The sequence below is a fragment of the Piliocolobus tephrosceles genome, chromosome 15, assembly GCF_002776525.5.
Source record: "Piliocolobus tephrosceles isolate RC106 chromosome 15, ASM277652v3, whole genome shotgun sequence".
In the NCBI taxonomy this organism is placed as follows: Eukaryota; Metazoa; Chordata; class Mammalia; order Primates; family Cercopithecidae; genus Piliocolobus; species Piliocolobus tephrosceles.
Window position 1 is genome coordinate 106,159,700 of NC_045448.1, and position 16,784 is coordinate 106,176,483.

Here is a 16,784-nt window from a genome sequence, read left to right on the forward strand (position 1 = left end):
CATTTGAAATGTCTTTAGCTTTCAGCAAAGTTAAATTTAACATAGGAATCAGGCCCATCATCTATGAAAAAATGAATCTGCTTTTCACTTTCATTCCAGAATCTTCTAAAAGAATATTGGGCATGTCAAATACTTGATTTCTTAGGAAACCTCATTCCTCAACTATGTCACTTATCAATTCAATGTCTCCAAGTTCCAAATGTATCTTCAATACCTGCTCTGCAATAATGGACAGAATTTCTTTGAGTATTACAGTGAGCATGATGTTAAACTTTCTCAGCAGAGGATACTGGAGTGGCAACGGAGCAGGACGGGGCTCTGCTGCTGTTCCTGGTGACTGCAACATTAGTGAATGACACAGGTGGGAGAATGCTTGGTAGTGCTCCGCCTTGGCCACATGCCTGGAACACATGGTCCCTTCATGACTTCCCAGCTCCAGCCTGGCCTGGTGGTCACCCTTCTGCAGCTCTTGCAGCATGGACCCTGCATGCCACAGCCCTCCTGCCTGCACTGCTTCTCCAACTCCCTCTGCTTCCCTATGCCTGCTTCCCCCAGGTTTGCCTGCTGTGACCTTCTGGTACTGCAGCCCTTCTAACACAAACATCACAGTTCCAGGGCTCCTATTCACATGAGCACCCATTTTCTCTGCACACCTGTGTGGCTGGCCACTGGTTGTGGCTTACTCAAACCCATCTGCACTCCAGGTGAGAGCTGCTTCCTACTTGCTCAGCAACTACAGACCAGCTCTGGCCTGTGCTAACCAGCAAATTTCTCTGCCAATCATAGTTGCAATTGGGCTGCAACTATACTTGCTCCAACAAGGTCTGAACGCTAGCCTTGGAGAGGGGGGACCCCATTCCAAGTTCATCCTTCTTTGGCTGCTCTCCTTCAGCCCTAGGGTGCCATGAAGGGTTCTCTTACATCTTATACTTCCCTTTTATCATAGTTTAATGATTTTCATATTAGCCTTCTCCTTTATATTCACCTTCTGGTTTTATAGTCACTGTGTGACTTCTGTCTCTTAGTTAGACCCAAACTGATACACCTGCTATGTGCTGAAGTATCCTTTACATTCTTATTTAGAGAGGGTTGGAAATCTTTTCTTAAAGGGCTAGACTGTACATATTTTAGGCTTCCAGGCCATATAGTTTCTGTCACAAAGTTCACTACCCATTCATGTTAAAAAACAAAACAAAACAAAACAAACAAAAAATAAAACAAAACTCAGCAAATTAAGAACAGAATGGAACTTTCTCAGCTTCATAAAAGTCATCTTAGAAAAGTGGAAGAAAAGTTTGCGGTTAACATCATGCCTAATTTGAAGACTGAGATCAGAATAAGGTAAGGATGTTCACTTTAAATGCTTCTATTCAACATTGTACTGAAAGTCCTTGTGGGTGTGATATAGGAAAAAATAAAAGAAAATGAATCCAAATGGTATAATGATGACAAAAAGATAACTATCATGATTCACAGATAGCATGATTGTGTATGTAGAAAATCCTATGTAATCTACAAAAAATGAAACTAGAATATTGTGGTACACAGTTAATATACAAAACTCAATTGTACTATGTTCTAACAACAAACAGCAGAAAATAAAATTTTAAAAATATCATTTGCAATAACATTAAATACATCAATGACTTAGTACTAAAACTGGCATTATGTGCAAGACTTGTGAAACATTGCTAAGAGAAATTAAAGAAGACCTAAATAAATGGAAAGATTTATCATGTTATGACATATGTTTATAAAATCTCAATAATTTTAAACTATTGTCCTCCAAAACTGATCTGTTGATTCCATACAGTCCCAATGAAAATTCCAACAGGCTATTTTTTTTTTTGAGATGGAGTCTCACTCTGTCACCCAGGCTGGAGTGCAGTGGCACAATCTCGGCTCACTGCAAGCTCTGCCTCCTGAGTTCATGTCATTCTCCTGCCTCAGCCTCCCAAGTAGCTGGGACTACAGATGCCAGCCACCATGCCCAGCTAATTTTTTTGTATTTTTAGTAGAGATGGGGTTTCACTGTGTTAGCCAGGATGGTCTCAATCTCCTGACCTCGTGATCTGCCCCCCTCAGCTTCCCAAAGTGCTGGGATTACAGGCTATTTTAAGAAGGAAATTGTAATTATAAAATTTTACAGAAATACAAAAGATTTACATTAGACAAAAGAAGACTGAAAAAGAACAAAACTGGAGGATTTATACTACCTGATCTCAAAACTAATGATAAAGCTATAGTAATCAAAACAGTGTGGTATTGGGATAAGGAACAGGTTAGTGTAACAAAACAGAAATTTCAGAAAAAGACCCAGGTATATATGGCCGAATTATTTTTGATAAAGATACGAAGTCAATTCAGTGGGAAAGGAAGTTCATCTTAAGAAGTGGTGCTGGAACAACTGGATATGGTAAATAAAGATGACTCTCAATCTCTGTCTCACTCCACAGAACAAATTAATTGAAAATGGATGATAGATAGACCTAAGTATAAAAGTGAGAACTTAAATGACAGATAGACCTAAGTATAAAAGTGAGAACTTAACACTCTAGACACAAAAATCCAGAATATTTTCATGAGTTTAGAGAAGGCAGAATTCTCTTAGATAGGACACAAAACGCACTAACCATAAAAAAACTCCCAATGAATTACACTTAATCAAAAATTTCTTCTAATCAAAAGATATCATGAAGAAAATGAACAGAATAGTCTACAAAATAAATGCTATGTACTCTTCAAAAGTGTCAAAGTTGTGGAAGACAGTGAGTAATTGATGGATAGATGAAGAGATGGATGGATGGATGGATGGATGAATGGATGGATAGATAGACTGATTGACTGGCTGACTGACAAACTGTTCCAGAGTAAAAGAGACTAAAGATAGATAAAAACTAAATGCAATGTGTGCTCGTGGTTTGGATTTTTGGTCTTAGTAATTTTTTTTTCTTTTTTCTATACAGGACATTCTGGGACAATTGGTGAATTTTGAACAACGTCTGCAGATTAGATAATAATATAATAATATATCCATATTAATGCACTGATTTGGATCACTGTACTATAGCTCAGTAAGAGAATGTCCTTGTTTTTAGAAAATATTCTTTGAAGTATTAGAGATAAAGGAACATTACCTCTGTCACTTAGTCTCAAATGGTTCAGAAAAAATTGGTGTGTGGGCCAGGCGCAGTGGCTCATGCTTGTAATCCCAGCACTTTGGATGGCTGAGGCACGCAGATCACAAGGTCAGGAGTTCGAGACCAGCCTGGCCAACATAGTGAAATCCCGTCTCTACTAAAAATACAAAAAAATTAACCGGTCATGGTGGCAGGCACCTCTAGTCCCAGCTACTTAGGAGGCTGAGGCAGGAGAATCACTTGAACCCAGGAGGTAGAGGTTGCAGTGAGCCAAGATCGCTCCACTGCACTCTAGCCTGGGCGACAGAGTGAGACTCCATCTGAAAAAAAAAAAAAAAAATTGGAGTGTGTGTGTGCGTGTGTGTGTCTATGAAAGACAGAAACAATGAGACTGACAAAGCCAATATAGCAAAACGTTAGCATTTATGAGTTCTGGCTGAAAGGTATTTGGAAATTCTTTGGATTATTTTTTGCAAGTCTTATTTTACTTTCTATTTCTGGAAGTCTTAAATTACTTCAAAATAAATGTTAATAAAGAAGAATGTACAGATAATCCCCAGACATAGACAAAATATTCACAGTACATACATTTGACAAGGGACTTATCTTCAAAGTAGATAACATTTTTATGTAAATCAATAATAAAAAGAAAACCCAATTAACTCACTGGGAAAATATTTGAACAAACATTTCACTAAAGAAGATATATGGATGGCAAACATACACATGAAAAGTACTCAGTGTTATTATAGTAGTCGAAATGCTCATTACTAATTAGAAGTGCAAACTGAAGCCACAATGAGGTACTACTGCCCATTCGCAAAAGCGACTGGCAGCACTAAACCTCGGGAGGATAGACAGCCACACATCCATTGCTGGTGGGAATGGAAAATGGTTCAAACATGATTTAGAAGTTTGTTACAAAGCTAAATGTGCACTTACAACATGAACCAGTATTTTGACTCCTAGGTATTTTCCTGAGAGGAACGAAAACATGTCGTCAAAATGACTGTGCACAAATGTTCATAGCAGCTACGTTTATAATAGCCCCAGACTAGAAATAGCCCAGATGCCTGCGGATAGCTGAATGGACAGGCAGATTGTGATTTATTCAAACACGGAAGTACTCAGCGACTAGACGGAAGGAAGGCTCATACATGCAACAATAGGGATGATTCTCAAAATCATTAAGTCAAGACCGAGAAGCCAGACACAAAAGTGTGCACACAATGTGATTCCATGGAGCAGGAAGGAACTTTCTGCAATTAAGGCAATATTTCACATCTGGTATGGGGTGGTGGTGTCATGGGTGTATATGAATGTCAAAGTTCTTTGCACTAGGGATTTAACATGTATGCATTTAATTGGATGTAAATTACATATCTCTCATTATAAATTGTACTAATATTTTTTAAAAATCAGCGACCCCTAAAAAGGGGGGTGGGATGAGATGAAGTGGGGTGTTGGGATGTTTTTGGTGCCTACAGGTGAAGAAGGGTGGGAATCCATCCCCAGCATTGGGTCTCAACCTGTCCCTCTTCCACAACCCCAATCCTGAGAGTATTACCATGCTACAACAGTCATGATCTCCTCCTATTTAAAATGCTTTACCAAAGACCTTGTTATGACAATGCCAACCTTCAAATAACTCAGGACTGAAACCTTAGGGGAGTCATCTTGGACTCCTCTGTTTCTTTCTTTCTTTTTTTTCTTTTTGGAGACAGAGGTTTTCTTTGTTTCCCAGGCCGGAGTACAGTGGTGCGATCTTGGTTCACTGCAACCTCTGCCTCCTGGGTTCAAGCAACTTTCCAGCCTCTATTTCTTTTATAACCCACGTCCCCTCCTGTGGCAAATCTCACCTATTTTACCTTCAAAATAAATCCAGACTCTCAGACTCTCATCATTTCTTGTCAGCTCCATTGCTACCTTTTTGTCCAAGTCATCCACACAACCAGCCGGGGTTATTGCTGTTGCCTCCAAAATGGTTCCGCTGCCTGCTTCCACCCTTGCTCCATTGATTAGCTTCCTTGTTAATCTTCACACAGCCAGGCAAACTTCTGCCTCAGGGCCTTTGCACCTGCTTTTCCTACTGTGTAGCAGTGTGGCTTCCTCCTTCACTTCCTTCACATCTTTGCTCACATATCACTTTCTTAAGAAGGCATTTCCTGGCCGGGCGCGGTGGCTCAAGCCTGTAATCCCAGCACTTTGGGAGGCCGAGACGGGCGGATTACGAGGTCAGGAGATCGAGACCATCCTGGCTAACACAGTGAAACCCCGTATCTACTAAAAATACAAAAAAACTAGCCGGGCGAGGTGGCGAGCGCCTGTAGTCCCAGCTACTCTGGAGGCTGAGGCCGGAGAATGGCGTAAACCCGGAAGGCAGAGCTTGCAGTGAGCTGAGATCTGGCCACTGTACTCCAGCCTGCGTGACAGAGTGAGACTCTGTCTCAAAAAAAAAAAAAGAGGCATTTCCTGAACACCCCTATTCAAAATCTCAAGACCCATCTCCCATCCCGCCCACTCTCTCCATTGCTCTTTATCTGATATTTTGCATATTTAATTTATTTTTATCTTCTACCTCTTCCCACTAGTCTGCAAATGCCACGAGGAAAGGATTTTTGCCTCCTTTGTTTACTGTTATATTTCCCAGTGCCTAGAACAAAGTCAGGCACATAGTAGCAACTCAATATTAATACCTGCTAAACGTGTGAATCTTAGCTTTGGATACCGCGCTCTCGGAATACAAGTCGGGAATAAACTTTTCCCCATCACATAGATAATGGAGATAATATATGTCAAGTCTCTTGAAAATCATAAAACAATAATCACATTTCGGTGAATGCTACTTAGAAAAAGTCCGCCACCCATCTGTAACCGCTTTACTCAATTATCACTCTCAGGTGTTTATTGTCATGCCTCTTTCATGACGATGCTGAATGTTAACATTCCCTGGGGGAAGGGGCCAGGTCTGACGCCTTTGATATGATGATGAGGTGGCCTCAAGTATGGGAGTGTTTGAAAGCTGCTGAGGAAGAGGACTTAATTTGTTTTTACCCTGCTGCTTTCTGGAGTAATGGGACAGAGCAATAGGAAGTCACAGGCTGAATTCTGAGTAAGAATTTCAGATCCTGGCATGGGGGGTTAGCTCACGAAGGAATGGTTTCCAGGGAACATGATTCAGACCCTGTGGAATGGCTCACAGTTTATTATTCACAAGATCTAGGTGACGTTTAAATCATGCAAATATATCCTGCTTATCTGCGAGTGGACACAGCACACACATTTGCAGTGACAGAGCAATGAATCATGTATTTTAGAGGAGACAAGGGTGTTTTACATTTCCATGTGACTCTTCGTGAAGGGCAGCTTTTGCATTTTCCTTATTCGAATTCTGATGTCTTATCAAGTGGACACATAAAGGAATTTATTTTTTTTTTCCTGCCCCTTCTTCCCTCCCTCCTTCCTTCATTCCTTCCACATTTTCTTCTTCCGATCTTTATTCTTTCTTTCTCCTTCTTCTCCCTGTTTTTCATTTCATTTCTGTTTTTTTGAGACAAGGCCTGGCTCTGTTGCTCAAGCTGGGTTCACTCTCTCTGCTCCCCACCCCCACCCCCACCCCTGCCATAGCATCCACCTTCCCTGGGGAGGAGGGCTTCTCTGCTGTTTTCCCCTGCCTGGTGTGAGCTCACATTCTCTGTGTGTTGCACAGGCCTCATAACCATCAGTTGTTACTGATGCTTGTTTTGGTTGTCAAAGAAGAATGAGGAGTGGAGTCATAGGAGGTGGACTTGGAGGTTCGTTAGGGGTCACTGGCTGCAGCAAGTCTCCTCCCACACAGCCGACCCCATTCCTCAGACCTGCCCTCTGAACAGCACGGGTACTGACCAGCTCATGGTTAAATGGTGAGTTTGATTTGCTGCCCACTAATGGCCACCTTTTGCGATCAGGTCCCGACTCTCTGTCTAGCTGAAGCTCCTGCCCAGCAGATCTCCTGGGTTCCCTTGATACTGTGACAGGAGATGGTAAGCCCAGTAGGTTTGGATTTTGCCTCCAGTTTATTAAAAGGCAGGTACAGAATTTTTCAGAACTATCAAACAGACAGTTCTGTGATTTTTGGAGAGCTAAGGCATTGCCTGTTTCACAGAAAATTGCTTCTAACAATCCTACAGGGATAAAACCTGCTTATTAATGTAGAGAGAAGTGCTGAGAAGACATAAGCCCTGGTGGTAATGATAGCTGAGACATCCATAGCACTTCTTCGCTACTGCACAGTGTGCAAAGCACTTTTTAAGTCGACTCATTTGATTTTCATGACAGCACAGGAGAAACTGAAGCACAGCTGAGGTGCCCACCATCAGCAGAGCTAGGCCGGCGGCAGAGGTGGGTTCTTAACCATACATTTCAACTGTTTCTCTGCTATCTCTGTCACATCAGGAAGCTGGGCCTCCAAGCCCTTCTAGGACTCAGAATCCTCCCAGCAGACACCCAGGCAGAGCAGTATGAACTCTCAGCCTCTAAAAAGGTTGGTGATGTGGCTGTGAGGTCCGCAGTGCATTTAAATCTGTCTGCAGAGTCAGACACGCTCTGGCCTGGAAAGGCTAACAGGTTGGGAGAAATAAGGGAGTGTAACCACTTGACCTTGTCTGGGATGACCAGCTTTCAGATGGGGTAACTGCTAAGAAGTCACTAACGCTCATCTCTTCATTGTGAATGAGGTTGAGATTTCCTGCCTTATCTCATTGGTTGCCCCCAAACAGCAAATCGGGGGTGAATTGTCAGCTTGATTAGACATCTTCCTTTCGGGTGGGCACATTGATAAACAGACCGCGGCCAGACACTCTGAGAATTGGGTGTCCCATTTGATTCCTGGTTGTAGCATCTGACCTACCTCTCACTGTTTTATTAGCCATTATAAAACCAGTATCATTTAATTAGAGGATATTAGGCCTAAAATGCAAAATACCATCAATGAGAGGCAAAACAGCTGGTGACTACAGGTCATGTAATGGGACATGTATGGCCGGCGGTAGGGGGTTCCCGCCGCCTCTAGGCAGCTCTTCCTCTCCACTCCCACTTCCTCAGAGGCGCTGACTGGGGAGGCTGGCCACTGCTGGGGAACTACAGTGAGTTATTTCTCTAAAGTACACATACTCTGGTCAGAGAATTTTGAAGCTCACAAGCAAGGTTGCTTAAATGAAGGTCCATTCATTCCATTGAGCACCTATTATGCGCTTGGCTCTATGTACAGTATGCCCACCTCATCACATTATGAGACAGATGATTGTTTGTGCACAGAGGAGCGTTAAGGTCATGCAAGACACAGTCATTTGCCCCTGGAATGCAGGTTGACTTGCTGCTGAAGGACTGTGCTGGGAACACTGGGAAGGGGGCTAAGGCTCAGCACAGTCATTGATGTCCTGGGGAAGATTCATAGCACGTCAACTTCAGAAGGGGGCTTGGTGAGGGCTCCACTTGGTGAAGGGGGCTGGATCAGAGTGGGATGCTGAAGGGACAAACAGTCTTGGAGAAGCGTCCTCTAACCTCACTGGAGGACGGTTTGCTGCTGGGTGAAATGCCTGCGTGCTCCTGCAGAGACGAGAACCTTGGAAAAGACTCGCAGTGTGAGGGAGATGAGGTGGAAGGGGTGTGGTGCTGATGCTAGACTCATGATTTTAATTTGTTCTGCACAGTTCTTGCCTGCTTAGAGTGGGGTCCTGTTTCTCACATGGTAGAGGGTGGAGAGGTCATTCAGGAACCTTCTCCTTGCCATCTCTTGGTAGGAGTGTTGGTGATGGCACCAGCAATGACCATGGTCATGGGGAGAGCAACAGCTAACGTTAACTGAGTTGTCACTGTGTGCCAGATCCTGTTCTAAGCCCTCTATCCATTTTATCCTCAGGACAGCCCTGTGAGGCAGGCTCACAGGTGCCTAGAGGACCTTCTGTGCTGACTACAAACCTGTAAGTGAAGAAGCAAAACAGGCTCTGGATCTTGGAGGTCCTTGATTTCTCCCAGGGCTCAACTTGAGGATGCTCAGGGCGCAGGCCTGAGAGGGGAGAAGCATAGCGTGCAGGCCTCTCCTCTCTGACCACCTGCTTAGGTTCTGGTTCCCCAAGAATGATTTGCTGCCATCCTTCTCAGGAGTGTGTGAAAAACACAGAAGGACAGGTGCCACTCCAGACCCACTAAATTCAAATCTCTAGGGACTGGGCTTGGGATTCTGCATTGCCACCAGGGCCATGTGTAGGCAAGTTAAAGTTGCAAACCTCCACTGTGGGGAGTAATTGCCACCTTGCACAGTTTCTCCTTGGTTCTACAGGTAAGGATGGAGTTTTGGGAAGACTCACATGTATAGAATATCATTTCGGATTCCAGGCAGGAAGTGAATTATTTATATTCAAATGTATCCTAAAGGCTGAGAAATACACACAGAGGCTTTTGATAACGTGGATAGATCTGTTAGATTGTGCCTCCAAAAACATCCCAGAGAGAGATTTAAGATCTCATGACATTCCCCAGCAGACCATGTGTAAATTCACATGATGGCAGAGTTAGTTTTAAAAACAAAAGAAGCAAAGTTGCACAACAATGTGAACACTTAAAAATTGTAAGAGGTTAAATTTTGTGTGTTTTTTAAATTACAAAAAAAGTGAAAAAAGCCACCTTCAGGAGCATGGGGGTGTCCCAACCTTTGCATCAAAAGCAAAGCTTTTGTAGTACCACATTCTTGCGAGGTTCAGAGAAAGCTTGCCCAATGAAGATTCCTGATGAAATACCGCCTTGCCAGGGCTTCCAAGCTTTGATGGGGAGTGAGCAGAAACCTTCCCAGAAGTGTGTCTACAACAATACAAATATGAATACAGACAACTCATACGGAAAGTAGGCTGGAGGCAGATCAGTGCCCAGGGAGCGAAGGCACCAGATGGACCCTGGAACCGAGAGTTGATGGAACCTGATGTGTTTTTCAGGATCTCAGTCACAGTAAAACAGCAAACGAGGTATTTCTCTGATGGGCACAAAGTGTAGGATAAATAAATTAACAAGGAAAGGAGATGTGGTAAAGAGGGGAGACAGAATTATTCAATTCACTTCCTAGAGCAGTCCTGGGACTGTAAGTCTCTGGACCACTATCCTCCAAGTAAATCCCAGCCCGTAGGAAAGTAAGGGAAAAGAGCCCCTTAGTTAGACATGAGCTCCCCTTTGGAGGCTGGAGGCTGGAAATGAGTGTAAGCAAATGTCTGACGTTGGCCGTCTAGCATTAGAATATCCCCTGCACCTTGAATAGCCCCATGCAGTCCCTCCCTTGGAAGATGGTGACCCTAATGTGCCAGGAGACCCACGTGAGAGAAGCAGTCCCAGATGTTGTAGGGTATGTGCCCTAGTTCTGCCCTAGTTCTTACAGGTCCAGAGATCACGGTACAGCATCATTCAGATGGGGTCAGCCTCTCTTGTAGCGTTTCCTGAAGGCTGAAAAAATGACATCCTTCTCACCCCTACATCTTCACACTCTCCAGCCCAGCCAAAGTGAAATGCGTGGGGCAGGCAGTCAGGAAGGGCAGGCTGAGACTCCTGGGCACGTGCAGGAACTGCTACCCACAGACGGAATTTCTTCTTCATAAGGGATGCAACACATCAAGTCTGTTCTTAAGGTCTTTCAACTGATTGAGCCAGGCCCACCCACATTACCTAGGATAGCTTCCCTTATTTATAGTCAACTGACCATGGACTTCAATCCCATCTACAAGATACCTTCACAACACCTAGATTAGTGTTTTCTTGAATAAGTGAGCACTGAGGCCTAGCTAAATTGACGCATAAGGTTTTTCCTGGTGACTACCACAATTTGCCTGATGACTAATGATGGAGAGCCACCCTTCATGTACTTATGGCCAGTCAGAGATCCACTTTTAAAATCTTGCCCATTAAAAAAAAATGAGCTGTTTGCCTTTTTACTACTGAGTTGTAAGAGTTATTTTATATCCTAGAAAGCAGTCCTTTATCAAATAATATGTATTGTAAATATTTTCTCCCCATCTGTGGTTTGCTTATTTGTTTCCTTGTTAGTATCTTTTTTTGAGTAGAAGTTTCGAATTTTAATGGAGACAAACATCAATTTTTTCATTTATGTTTAGTGATTTTTGCGACACGACAAATAAACATTAGCCTACCTCCATGGTCACAAAAATTTCATCCTACCTTTTAGATATTTTGTAGTTTTAGCTTTTACATTTATGTTTATGATCTAATCTATTTCTGTAAATTTTTATTTATGGTGTGATTTAATTGTTTATGGTCATTTTTTCCCCATATGAATATCCAGTTTTTCTAATTATCATTTGTTGAAAAGACTTTCTTTGCCCCATCAAATTGCCCTGGGACTTTTGTTGAAAATCAATTAACCATGGATGTGTGGGTCCTTTTTTGGACTATTTTTCATTCAGTTGAGCTATATGGCAATCCCTTCACCAAAACCACACCTTATTGTTTAATGTAGCTTTAAAGTAGGCCTTGAGATGAGGTAGGTTAAATCCCCCAACTTCGTGGTGTTTTATCAAGAATGATTTGGAAATTTTTGTTCCTTTATATTTCTATGTATATTTTCGAATAAGGTTCTTAGTTTCTGTCAACAAACCTGATGGAACTATGTGTGAAATATAATTGAATTTACAGAGGTTTGGGGGAGAATCAACATCTTAATAATGTTGATTTTTCTCCCAATCTGTGAACTTGATTTATCTACTTATTTTGATCTTCTTTAATTTCTCTGAAGAATGTTTTAGTTTTCAAGATAGAGGTTCTTACTTCTTTGGCTAAATTTATTACTATTTTGTGGTTTTTGACACTTTTAAATTAAAAATTTTAAGATTTTATTTTCAATGGCTTATTCGTATATAGAAATACAATTGAGTTTTGTATATTGACTTTATATCCTGTGACTTTGCTAAAGTCACTTATAAATTCTAATAGTAGCAGTGAATATGCCTTAGGAGTTTCAATATAAATATATGACCTAGCAAATAGAAATATTTTTGCTTTTTTTCCCTGATCTTTATGCCTTTTCTTTTTTTTGTCTTATTACACTGGCCAGGACCTTGCTCAGCACAATGTTTAACAGAAGTGGTCACAGTGGGCATCCTTGCCTTGTTTCCAGTCATAGCAGGAAAGCATTCATTGATTCACTGTTAAGTATGATGATACCCATAGATTTTTTTCGTAAATATTTATAGGGGGTTCAAGGGATTTGGGGACTGATCAAGAAAAGAGATATCACCATGAGTGGCAGTAACACACACAAAACTTTATTGGGTGGCACTTGGACAGGGTTGAATGAGACGGGAGGTCCCTTATAGTATGAGACCTCCCAGAGGCTTGTGGTGAGGGGCCACCCACAGAAGGAAGGGAAGAGAGAGGGGAATCAGAAAGAGGTGCCTTGGTAATGTTGCTCAGTAGCACAGTGGGGAGTCTCTGTGAGATCCCTGAAGGACAGCAGTGGTTTGAGGCCTTACAACGTCAAGGCCCTACCTGAGCAATGGGTAACAGCTGCCAGATGAAGTTTCATGGGGTATGCAAAGCACAGAGGATATAAATAACTGAACATATGCTTGTTTGGGCATTATAAAAATAATTGGATGTGCAAAAATTTGAGTTTGGTGCTGACAGACTTTGAGCTAACAGGTCTTATCCTGTACAGAAGAAATAAACAACCTAGAGATCCACACACAGAGGTTGTCTTTGACTGATTTCTATAACCATGCCCTGATCAGTTTGAGGAAGTTCTCTTTTCCTGTTTTCCTTAAAGTTTGTTTTGTGAATGGATCTTGAATTATGTCAAATACATTTTTCTGCACTTATTCAGAAGAGCTCTTCAACTGGAATTAACTAAATTACATTGAGTTTTGATTGTTACAACAGTCTTTTATTTCTTGTATGAATTTGACTTGGTCATGAGGTAGCTTCTTTTTAGGTATTACTGGCTTTGATTTGCTTATATACTTATTTACTTTCATTGTAGTCTTTGTTGAGATTTGAGTTGAGCTGGGCTTATAAAACAAGTTGAGAACTGTTACCTTCTCCCTTATTTTCTTTACTTTTTTTTTTCTTGTTTTTCATATCTTTGTTTGTTTTAGAGACAGGGTCTTGCTCTGTTGCCCAGGCTGGAGTTCAGTGTCATGATCTTGGCTCACTGCAACCTCAACCTCCCTGGCTCAAGTGATCCTCCCACCTCAGTCTCCCCTACGTAGCTGGGACTACAGGCATGTGCCACCACGCCTGGCTAATCTTTGTATTTTTAGTAGAGACAGGCTTTGCCATGTTGCCCAGGCTGGTCTCAAACTCCTGGATTCAAGCGATCTGCCTGCTTTGGCCTCCCAAAGTGCTGGGATTACAGGCGTGAGCCCCTGCACCTGGCCTACTTTTTTTTTTTTTTTCAAGTGACTCAAAACAACAGAAATTTATTCTCTTGCATTTCTGGAGTTCAGAATTCTAAAATCATGGTGTTGGCAGCTTTCTTCTGGAGGCTTCAGGTTGAGAATCTGTTTACCATTTCTAGCTTCTAGAGGCTGTCTGCATTGCTTGACTTCTGGCCCCTTCCCCTATTCCTCCCCCATTTTCTGAAAGAGTTTGTGTAAGATTGTTATTATTTCATCTTTATTTATTTATTTATTCATTTATTTATTTATTTATTTTCTTGAGACAGGGTCTCACTCTGTTGCCCAGGCTAGAGTGCAGTGGCATGATCTTAGCTCACTGCAGCCTTGACCTTCTGGGCTTAAGTGATCCTGCCACCTAAGGCTCCTGAGACCACAGGTGCATGTCACCACACCTGGCTAATTATTTTATTTTTTTGTAGAGATGGGGTCTTGCTATGTTTCCCAGGCTGGTCTCGAACTCCTGAGTTCACTGCCTCAGCCTCCCAAAGTGCTGGCATTACAGGTGTAAGTCTCCATGCCCAGGCTATAATTTTGTCTTCAAATATTTGATAAAATTCACCAGCTAAACTGTCTGGGCCTGGAGCTTCTTTTCTAAAAAGGGTTTTGATAACAGATTAACTTTCTTTAATAGATACAAGGTAATTTATACTCTCTGTTTCATTTTATGTCAGTTTTGGTTAGTTATATTTTTCAAGGTTCATTTTATCTTCATTTTTGAATTTTCAGGAAATAGTTTGTCCATACTATTATTTTATTATGAATATCTGGATGCACTCTAGTAGTGAAAACCCTTTCATATTTGTGTTTTCTTTTTCTTGCTAATTAGAGGTTTATCTATTTTGTTGATTTATTTCAAATAACTAATTTTTGTATTTGTCATTTTGCCTTGTGATTTCTTCTTTTTTTTTTTTTTTTGAGATGGAGTCTCGCTCTGTCGCCCAGGCTGGAGTGCAGTGGCCGGATCTCAGCTCACTGCAAGCTCCGCCTCCCGGGTTTACGCCATTCTCTTGCCTCAGCCTCCCGAGTAGCTGGGACTACAGGCGCCCGCCACCTTGCCCGGCTAATTTTTTGTATTTTTTTTTTTTAGTAGAGACGGGGTTTCACCGTGTTAGCCAGGATGGTCTCGATCTCCTGACCTTGTGATCCGCCCATCTCGGCCTCCCAAAGTGCTGGGATTACAGGCTTGAGCCACCGCGCCCGGCCCGCCTTGTGATTTCTTCTTTGTTCCATGGATTTTTAGAAATATGTGTCTTGTTTCCAAATATTTTGAGATTATCATAAATATCTTATTTATGTTCACATCTCTACTTTGTTTTATTGGCTTTTCATTTAATTTCATTGTGGGCCAAGAACACACTTCGTATGACTGCTATTCCTTTAAATTTATTGGAACTTGGTTTATGGCCAAGCACACAGGCTATCTTGGTGAAAGTAACAGGCATACTTGAAAATAAATATATTATCTGGGATTTGGGGTAGAGGTAAGCTGGTTGAGATAATCTTTACTGGTTTTTGGTTTTGGTCTACTTGTCCTAGGAAGTGTTGAGAGAAAGAAGTTAAAATCTACAACTATATAAGATACAAAAGCCTTGCAACCATGTATGTCCATTCACCCCTCCACCTGTTCCTATTTGTGCCACAGTTGCCATGTTGTCATGTATATTATACCTACATGTATACTAAGGAAATAAAAAAAAACACATATTTTAAAATAGTCACCTGGATAATTATTATTTCAGATCCTGTTTATCCCATCCTTAAGAACTGATTTTCTGCTTTCCATCAATTCCCATCAGCCTGAAGAATTTCCTTTAGCATTTCTTATACTGCAATTCTTCTGATGATAAATTCTTTTGGTTTAGTTTTATCTGCAAGTGTCTTCATTTTGCTTTCCATTTTGAGGGTATTTTCACTTCATGTGGAATTTAGGGTTGAGAGGTTTTATTTTCTTTCAACACTTTAATGATGTTGTCCCACTGCAGGGTCATTGCCTCTATAGGTGCCGATGAGAAGCCAGTGGTTTCTAATTAGTATTCCCCTTAATGCAATGTGTCGTGTTTCATTCTGGCAGCTTTCAAGATATTTTCGGCCGGGCGCGGTGGCTCAAGCCTGTAATCCCAGCACTTTGGGAGGCCGAGACGGGCAGATCACGAGGTCAGGAGATCGAGACCATCCTGGCTAACCCGGTGAAACCCCATCTCTACTTAAAAATACAAAAAACGAGCCGGGCGAGGTGGCGGGCGCCTGTAGTCCCAGCTACTCGGGAGGCTGAGGCAGGAGAATGGCGTAAACCCACGAGGTGGAGCTTGCAGTGAGCTGAGATCCGGCCACTGCACTCCAGCCTGGGCGACAGAGCGAAACTGCGTCTCAAAAAAAAAAAAAAAGTGGGGTGGAGCAAGATGGCCGAATAGGAACAGCTCCAGTCTCCAACTCCCAGTGCGAGCGACACAGAAGACCGGTGATTTCTGCATTTTCAACTGAGGTACTGGGGTCATCTCACTAGGGAGTGCCGGATAATCGGTGCTGGTCAGCTGCTGCAGCCCGACCAGCGAGAGCTGAAGCAGGGCGAGGCATCGCCTCACCTGGGAAGCGCAAGGGGGAAGGGAATCCCTTTTCCTACCCAGGGGAACTGAGACACAAAACACCTGGAATATTGGGTAACTCCCACCCCAATACTGTGCTTTAAGCAAACAGGCACACCAGGAGAATATATCCCACACCTGGCTGGGAGGGTCCCACGCCCATGGAGCCTCCCTCATTGCTAACACAGCAGTCTGCGATCTAACCGCAAGGCAGCAGTGAGACTGGGGGAAGGGTGCCTGCCATTGCTGAGGCTTAAGTAGGTAAACAAAGCCGCTGGGAAGCTCAAACTGGGTGGAGCTCACAGCAGCTCAAGGAAACCTGCCTGTCTCTGTAGACTCCACCTCTGGGGACAGGGCACAGCTAAATAACGACAACAAAAAAAGCAGCAGCAACCTGTGCAGACGCAAACGACTCTGTCTGACAGCTTTGAAGAGAGCAGTGCATCTCCCAACACGGAGGTTGAGATCTGAGAAGGGACAGACTGCCCGCTCAAGTGGGTCCCTGACCCCTGAGTAGCCTAACTGGGAGACATCCCCCACTAGGGGCAGTCTGACACCCCACACCTCACAGGGTGGAGTACACCCGAGAGGAAGCTTCCAAAGTAAGAATCACACAGGTACGCTCGCTGTTC